General features: G+C 45.4%; 1 protein-coding gene and 1 long non-coding RNA gene across 5 annotated transcripts in view; both read right to left on the bottom strand.

Annotated features, from left to right (window-relative positions):
* enpp2 (ectonucleotide pyrophosphatase/phosphodiesterase 2) overlaps positions 1-8,412 on the bottom strand; it is a 69,741-nt gene that overhangs the window by 24,702 nt on the left and 36,627 nt on the right. The window lies entirely within an intron of this gene.
* LOC116690783 (uncharacterized) lies at positions 3,616-6,615 on the bottom strand. Its single transcript, XR_004332368.1, has 3 exons — positions 6,589-6,615; positions 5,534-5,589; positions 3,616-3,648 (listed from the first exon to the last, which is right to left on the bottom strand). It is a non-coding gene; the product is annotated as an uncharacterized LOC116690783 (long non-coding RNA).

Genomic DNA, 8,412 nt, shown 5'->3' with positions numbered 1-8,412 from the left:
AATGATCGATTTTATAATCGTTTCATCTGATCTGAGGCCGTATGTTTTGGACACTCTGCCCTCTCTGAAGAGAGGGGCAGAGCTGTCAACTGATCACCATCTGATGGTGAGTTGGGTCAGGGGATGGGGGAGGACTCTGGACAGACCTGGTAAGCCCAAATGCGTAGTGCGGGTAAAAAATTGGAAAGTTGGAGGAGGCCCTGTCCGACGGACTTTAACTACACATCCGGCGGAGCTTTTCGTGCATCCCTGTGGAGGCTGGGGGGCATTGAACCTGAGTGGACAATGTTCAAAGTTTCCAGCTGCGGCGGGGAGCTGCGGTCTAGGGTCTTAGGTGCCTCAAGGGGCGGTAAACCCCGAACAGCCTGGTGGACACCGGTGGTCAGGGCAGCCATCCGACTGCCTCGGGTCCTTCCGGGATAGTTATCCGGAGGACTCCAGAGGCAGGTGCAAGGTACCGACGGGCCCGAAGGGCTGCAGCCTCTGCCGTGACAGAGGCAAAGCAGCGGGTGTTGGAGAAGTTTGGAGAAGACATGGAGAGGACTTTCGGTCGGCACCAAGGTGCTTCTGAAAAACTGTTCGCCACCTCCGGAGGGGAACGGGGAATCATCCAAGCTGTATACAGTAAGGATGGGACGCTGTTGACCTCAACTGGGAGGTAATAGAGCAGTGGAAGGAGCACTTGAGGAACTACTAAATCCAGCTGACACGTCCTCTGTGGTGGAGGCAAAGCTGTGGAGGATGATGGGGACTGTCGTCAATTTCCCTGGAGGAGGTCGCTGAGGTAGTCAACAAATAGCAGCGGCAAAGCCCCAGGGATGATGAGATCGTCCAGAAATGCTGAAAGCTCTGGGTGTGGAGGGGCTGTCTTGGTTGAACACGCCTCTTAACATTGCGTGGAAGTCTGGGACGGTGCTAAGGAGTGGCAGACTGGGGTGGTGGTTCCCCTCTTCAAAAAGGGGGACCAGAGGGTGTGTGGCAATTACAGGGATATCACACTTCTCAGCCTCCCTGGTAAGTCTACTCCAAGGTGCTGGAAAGGAGGGTTCGGCGATAGAACCTCGGATTGAACAGGAACAATGCGGTTCCGTCTGGTCGTGGAACAACGGATCAGATCTTTACTTCGCAGGATCCTGGAGGGAGCCTGGGAGTACCCCACCAGTCTACATGTGTTTTGTGATTGGAGGAGGCGTATGACCGGGTCCCCCAGGAGAAACTGTGGGAGGTGCTGCGGGTAGTATGGGGTGAGGGGGTCCCTTCTTAGGGCCATCCAATCTCTGTATGACCAAAGCGAGAGCTGTGTCCGGGTTCTCGGCAGTAAGTCGGACTCGTTCCAGGTGAGGGTTGGCCTCGCCAGGGCTGCGCTTTGTCACCATTCCTGTTAAAGTATTTATGACAGGTATCGAGGCGTAGTCGGGGCGGGGAGGGGTTGCAGTTTGGTGGGCTCAAGATTCATTGCTGCTTTTTGCAGATGATGTGGTCCTGATGGCATCATCGGTCTGTGACCTTCAACACTCACTGGATCGGTTCGCAGCTGAGTGTGAAGCAGCTGGGATGAGGATCAGCTCAAAATCTGAGGCCATGGTTCTCAGTAGGAAACCGATGGAGTGCTTTCTTTAGGTAGGGAGTGAGTCCTTACCCCAAGAGAAGGAGTTTAAGTACCTTGGGTCTTGTCGCGAGTGAGGGGACTATGGAGCGGAGATTGGTCGGAGAATCGGAGCAGCCGGTGCGGTATTACATTCTGTTTATCGCACCGTTGTGACGAAAAGGGAGCTGAGCCAGAAGGCAAAGTCTTGATCTACGGGCAATTTTCGTTCTACCTCACCTATGGTGAAGGCTGGGTCATGACCAAAGAACGAGATCCAGGGTACAAGGGCCGAAAGGGTTTCCTCAGGAGGGTGGCTGGCGTCTCCCAGAGATAGGGTGAGAAGTCAGTATCCGAGAGGAGTCGGAGTGGAGCCGCTGCTCCTTCGCGTCGAAGGAGCCAGTTGAGGTGGTTCGGGCATCTGGTAAGGAGTGCTCCTGGGCGCCTCCGGGGGAGGTGTTCCAGGCACGTCCAGTTGGAGGAGGACTGGGGAAGACCCAGGACAAGGTGGAGAGATTATATCTCCAACCTGGCTAGGAACGCCTCGGGATCCCAGTCGGAGCTCGTTGATGTGGCTCGGGAAGGAAGTTTGGGGTCCTCTACTGGAGCTGCTGCCCCCCGCACCCGATACCGGATAAGCGTTCGAAGATGGATGGACTTAAGCTGAAAAAAAACAGGTCCAGGAAATTATCTTGCAAAAACTTCAAAAGCCTTATTTGAAAAGCCTTAGAAGGCTGTTTGTGCGCTAAGCGTAGGTTGTTACCAAGCTCTATTTAATGTGCTAACCATTTCAATATGAAATAGCCATTTGAATAAAGGTTTTTTAACACTGCAGGAAAGGTGTCTTGGCAATTTTTATTTTGTGTTCCTCCTTAAAGCACCTTCATGATTATCTGAACTTCTGAGCACCGCTGACCTTGTTTCTTCTAATAACTACAGCTGATTGGCAGCTATTTCATGATCTCAACGGCTTTCGCCATAAACCAAAACGAGAAAGTTTCATCATCAGAGGTTCTAATGGATCGGCGGAGCACAATAAAGCTACGTTCAGACCAAAAGAAAAAGCAATCCGGCAATTTTAGCAGGGTTGTTCCGTGGTGGGAGTGTCCAGAAATACCCCATTTGTGTGACGTCTTGTTGGTTATTTAACCCCAAACGGAGCACGGTAGACTTCATATTTCAGTCACGTTTTCCATCAGATTGTTTATAGAGCTACATTTCTGACCACATTGAAGTTAGCTTCATTTCGAGAGAAAGATAGGGCGAAAAAGACACGAACGAGACAGATCAACTGTGCTTTGTAATGTTGTTGAAACATTTAGCTATATACAAATTCCCGGGCAGTTCAGTGTCCCGTGACAGCGAAAAAGGCAGTGAGTTTCCTGTACGGGACTCTCACACCTCTTCAAACCACACCGACAAGTCTGCTTGTCATTTACAACTGGCCGGCGCAGTGTGACACAGGGGTCCATTTCTCCAAAAGTTGAGTCGGTCTCAACTTTTACCCCAATGGCAAACGTACTGCAGCATAAATGCACTACCCCAATCAAAATGAATGGAAAGACCTGTGTTTTTGCGGACCGTCCACTGATCTCTGTCATTGGCGCGGGGAGTCATGTCATCACATGACGAGCAGTCACTGATGGAGCCAATTACTGATTAATGTCAGTGAAAGGATGTGATTGCACTCAAATATTAAAACATTAGAGTTCTGTTTTGATTCAATTGTGATTTCAGTGATTTAAGTTTAGATGCGGAAAAAAAATGTTTAGTGAGGAAAGTATATTCAGAACAACTGGGATAAAGCACTCATTAGCAATTAACACTAATATAGGATTTTCCTTATGAACATCAGATTTCATCACAGAACTCCAATCAACAAGGAATAATGGGTGAAACTTTTCTCCCCTCTGAAATGCTGTGGCTGCAAAAACAAAATCCCAGAGAAAACAGGAAGATAGAAGACAAATGTGAGCCAGAGAAACAACGAAAGGCTCACCTCTCTGCTTCAGGGAGGTGGAGCACTGTAGCATGGTCAGATGCGTTCTCTCAATGGGATAGCACTGCAACACACACACACACACAACAAACACAACATACACACACACACCACGCACACACAATGAAGGGGAAGAAAACCAACAAGGAAAAGACAGAAACCCAGCATGACAGTAATATGGAGCCGTGCTGCCTTCTGAACCATTTAACCATTAAATCAAAAAGCCTCATAAAGTTGAGGGTTGTAGAAAAGAACCAATTTCAAGGCCCCTCGCTGTTTTAAGTGTCTGGAAGCAAAGGCTGCCTGTGTAGTGAAGAGGCCACCAACCAAGCTGCTGGCTGTCATACAGCCCACAGCTGTCAACATCAGGCCCAGGACTGAGGGCTGAATGTGGCTGTGTCTGAGGCAGCTGGGGGAGCGTGAAGGCGTGGATACACTGCTTTAGACTGCTCCATGTTCGATTCCTTTTTGAACTTTTGTCTATCTTCACTCATTCAAAAAATGTCCCACCCTCAATTATCTGTTTTTAATACACTCCCTTTTATCTTCTTCTCTCTTCTTTGGTCTGAACCAAACATGCTTCTAACAGTCCCTATCATTTAGCATAATCCTGGTCCCATTATCTGCCAACCCCCAATTTACACTAAATTAGTAAAGTGTGAGTAAAATAGTCTCTCTCAGCTACACAGAAATGTCAAAACAGACCTTCACTGTTATTGCCCTCCTGTCTCTTTCTCCCTCGCACACCTCTGGCAGTGCCAAGTGCAGGAACAGTACTGTCAACCACACTCTGGTTCTATAGAGTAGCATGCCTGCGACCCCAGCTCACATAGGAATCTGCACAGTGTAACAGGCCATTTGCACAAATTGCTGTAAAAACAGCCTCTGCTGAGATGTGCCTCTCGGTCCATCAAAGCCTTCTCTGTGCTGATAAATGTGGGCTCCTTTGTATTCCACAGGCTAAAGGTCGAGTAAGCAGTGGGAACATGTTCGGATAAATTCCTTGACGTACAACTTCACCATCAAATTATTACAGTCCCTAATTATCAATATAAGAGGATGCATCTGCATGGTCTATGCACTACCATCAAACTCTGGAGAGTTTATTTGTTTAGCTTACTTTGTTTGGGCAGATGAAAACAATGTCACCTGGGCTCAGGTGGCCTATGTAGGTTAGGTCATAGGACCAGGTGTAAGTGGAAGGAAAACAACCTGAGAGTTTTTTTCCTTTACTTTTTTACTATTCCAGAATGCATCTGTGGTGTAGCCCGACCTTACTCCACAGAGCTGTGGAGTATGGTCTGCCAATGCCAAGATATTGATGTTGCCATTCCTCACTCATGGCTGTCCTGTTTCCAAATCAATAAGGTAATGTTGGCACTTTATTAACGTGGTACTAGAGTACATGAATTACAACAAACATTGCATCAGTATTTTAGACAAGCTACATCTGCTCCTGGAGGGTTGTTTACAATCCTGATTCACTTATGAAGAATATTTAAAAAAAGGCAAATGCAACTATTTACGAAGAGCTCAGACCAAAAACGAGCAATGTTTTGAAGAGCTGTACGATATCTGTGTGCCTGAGAAACAGGGTGACACAAGGAGGAGAGGCTGCTATGTCCAAAGTATTAATGCAAGACAACAAGAGGTTATGAACATGCTTGGTAATTGAGAATGTTTGTTCTTTGATACATCCTTCTTAATGTCTTCAATATAGTCTAATATTTCCCTATGTCGCTATGCTTTTTATATATATTGTATGTACTTTATAGCTTCTTTGGTGCAATAAAATAATCTAACTAATGAGGTAAAATTAGCACACATATGAAAGAAAAAGGAAGACATTTACATTTGTTTGTGCAGAGCACCACACACTGCTGTAAGAAAAGGCCTGTGGAAAAATTGAGAAAAATTATTTTGTGACTGAAACTCCAGATGTGGACTACACAGGCCAAAAGAAGGTGGCAGCCTTCACTCCCTGTTTGAGTGCTGTGATCCAGATCTAAGGAGAAAGTACAGTCGCATTAATTTATCGGTCTGACTGATATACGTAGTAGGAAGATACTATGGAGCATTACAACAGACAACGACAAGGCCATGGTGTACAGGCACTACAGTACAATGAGAAGGATATCCCACAGTGTGTGGGCGGTTGGGTTTCACACGCAGTTAATACGAAACCATACAGTAGGTTGTGGTGGTGGTGAAAGACATTGGTCTGTTGGTAGTTGCAATGTATTGACCTAAATTAAAGGAGAAAAGGAGAAGCTAAAACTGAAGCTCCTTAAAGCTGCATTCCTTCTAACGTCCAGAGGGGAGACTCTATCGGCTCTAAAAAGAAGTTTGTTTTTATGAAGTCTATGAGTAAAATCCACTCTCACTTGATTATACCTCAGTAATCCATTTATTTGAAATAGAGGATAAACCAGGGGAGCTTTAGAACACTGTGGACACAAACCCTGTGTTTTCATCTTAAACTTTGACCCTCTAACTGGTGTTTTCACTTCAGCAAAGTTTACTGGAACATTTGGTCGCCTAAAAATGCTTGTTCAACCTTCTGCCAACCAAGCTAGTTGGCTAGCACGAGCATTAGCTGGTAGCTTAAGAGAAGTCTGCCAGTTTTCAACCACCCTTTTGTCCAATAAAGAGGGACAACGAAAAACAAAAACAAGATGGTGACCAACAAAATGCAAACCAAGGCTTTAAAACGGCACTCCACAAAGCCTGAAGAGATTCAGAATATTTAATGTCAACACTTTGGTCTATGGAAGAAATAAAAGTGATCCCAACCAGCTTTCATATTAACATCTGTTTTTGATCATTGGTTTATAAAGCCTATCAGACTTGGTTGTCAGATCTGAGTCCTGCCATTCATACTGTAGTGGGCTTCAAAGAAAAGTCTTTCCGCCTATGTGGCCTCTGATCTGTGGCCTGTCTATGTTAGAAAAACACAACGGTCAAAGCCAACAGAAGTTATTTTCGTCAAGAAGGCAGTACTCACTGGCTGTCCTCCCCACCGCGGTGACTGAGTTTCTCTCGGCCTCTCAGGTGAAGGTGGCATCAAACAGCGGGTCATGCATGGAGTTGCCGATGATGCCATGAGACTGGGTAAGACCCTGAGAACCAATCAAAGTTAATAACCATACTGGTAAGTGCTTTTTTCAGTATTGCCTACAAAACATTTAAGAATAAACTGTAAGAGGTGTGTGTATTACATCATGCATACTATTACTCTGTTTCAGAGCTACAGTCATTTTAGAGGGGGGAACTGACGTTGCAATTAAACAGTTTTGAGGTACTTATACTACATATACTTAACTACATATTGGAGGGGAATATTGTACTTTTTACATTATTGTGCTCTAGATGCTGTAGGCTACATGCATATGTACCAATACTAATATCACAGCTACAATGGCAAAAGTACTAATGAAATGTCAACTTAACAGCATAATAACTAGGAAACATACTAACTTATTTCAGATTCAGTAGTTAGCCTCAGGTGTACTTTAAGCTTAACACTAACGTTAGCGGACCATTTTAAGATACAGTGAGGTTAACATCTGTTAACAATGAGGCAAACAATGTTTTATGACATGACAGAGACAACATCTGCAACCTGAATATTGATGACAGCATGCTGTGCTGTGCCATACCGTAGCCAGTGAGTAGAGGTTGGGGAAGGTTTTTGACGGGTAACAGGCCTCATGTATGGAGCATGGGATCCACATGTTCCTGAAAGGAAACCAGGCAAAGGGACGGTGTAGATTTGACAGAGAACCCTGTGAATAACACCAAATCAGTTGCCGGTCGTCCATTGAAGCCCATGGTTCACAGATAACCCCATCCAGTCTTCCACTTGCCGAGGAGAGAACTGAGAGATCTTACAGCTGAACAAAATCTTGTCATTGGCCCTCCAACTCTACTCAGTTTCTCGATGTTGGGTATGACAGCGCTTCCTCTCTTCATGAAGAAGCTCGAATCCATCACTGATAGCATGATGAGTGGCGGACGCAAAAACCGCAAACACCCACACCCAAACACCCCCCCCACACACACACCCACACACCACCACCCACACCACACACACCACCACACACACACACAGACACACACACACACACACTTAAACAATTTATTTAAGTCTCACTTGAAAAAATTAATTTAAAAGGGACAAATATTACAAATGCGTTAAAACATATACAAATCGTGGGCCATTAGCGTACAGCCGGTAATATAAGCATATCCTCAGCATACCCCTACATACACAACACACACAAACCAGAGAAAAGAAGAAGAAGAAAAAAAGGGAATGAAATCAACCTGGTCAGTGTAATTTACCTCAGCAACATTCAGATAGGCTTAATATCTCGTCAATCCTTTTATTTCCTTTACTGCTCAGATGTGAACATACCCAGCAGGACATTCAGTGTCTTGATCTCCTCCACACTCATCCTGCAGCCATGAACTGTCCCCAAGAACATGATCACGGAGGGACTGAGACAGCATAGCCATATAAAGCCACATTGTTGTCTTAAAGAAAGGAAACAAAAGTCTTCAATGATACATCAGAAATTTTCTTTTAGCCTTCAACAATTTTTGTTTCTTCATCTAGATTCAGATTTTGCTTTTACTTGTTGGTTTGTTGTCTTTTTAGTTTGATTTGAGCTTGTTGGAGGTGCCTTAGGCCTGCTAAAGACACTTCTGTTATTGTTTGTGTACATGACAAATAAAGAACTTTGTCTTTCTCCTCCAAACCTCCGAATGTGTTTGACTGGCGGCTGAGCCAGCAGGGCACACAGACACATATCGTGTGGCTTACCAG

This window comes from Etheostoma spectabile, chromosome 6 (assembly GCF_008692095.1).
Source record: "Etheostoma spectabile isolate EspeVRDwgs_2016 chromosome 6, UIUC_Espe_1.0, whole genome shotgun sequence".
In the NCBI taxonomy this organism is placed as follows: Eukaryota; Metazoa; Chordata; class Actinopteri; order Perciformes; family Percidae; genus Etheostoma; species Etheostoma spectabile.
Note: the sequence above shows the minus strand (reverse complement) of the source record. Positions and strands in the feature narration are given on the sequence as shown.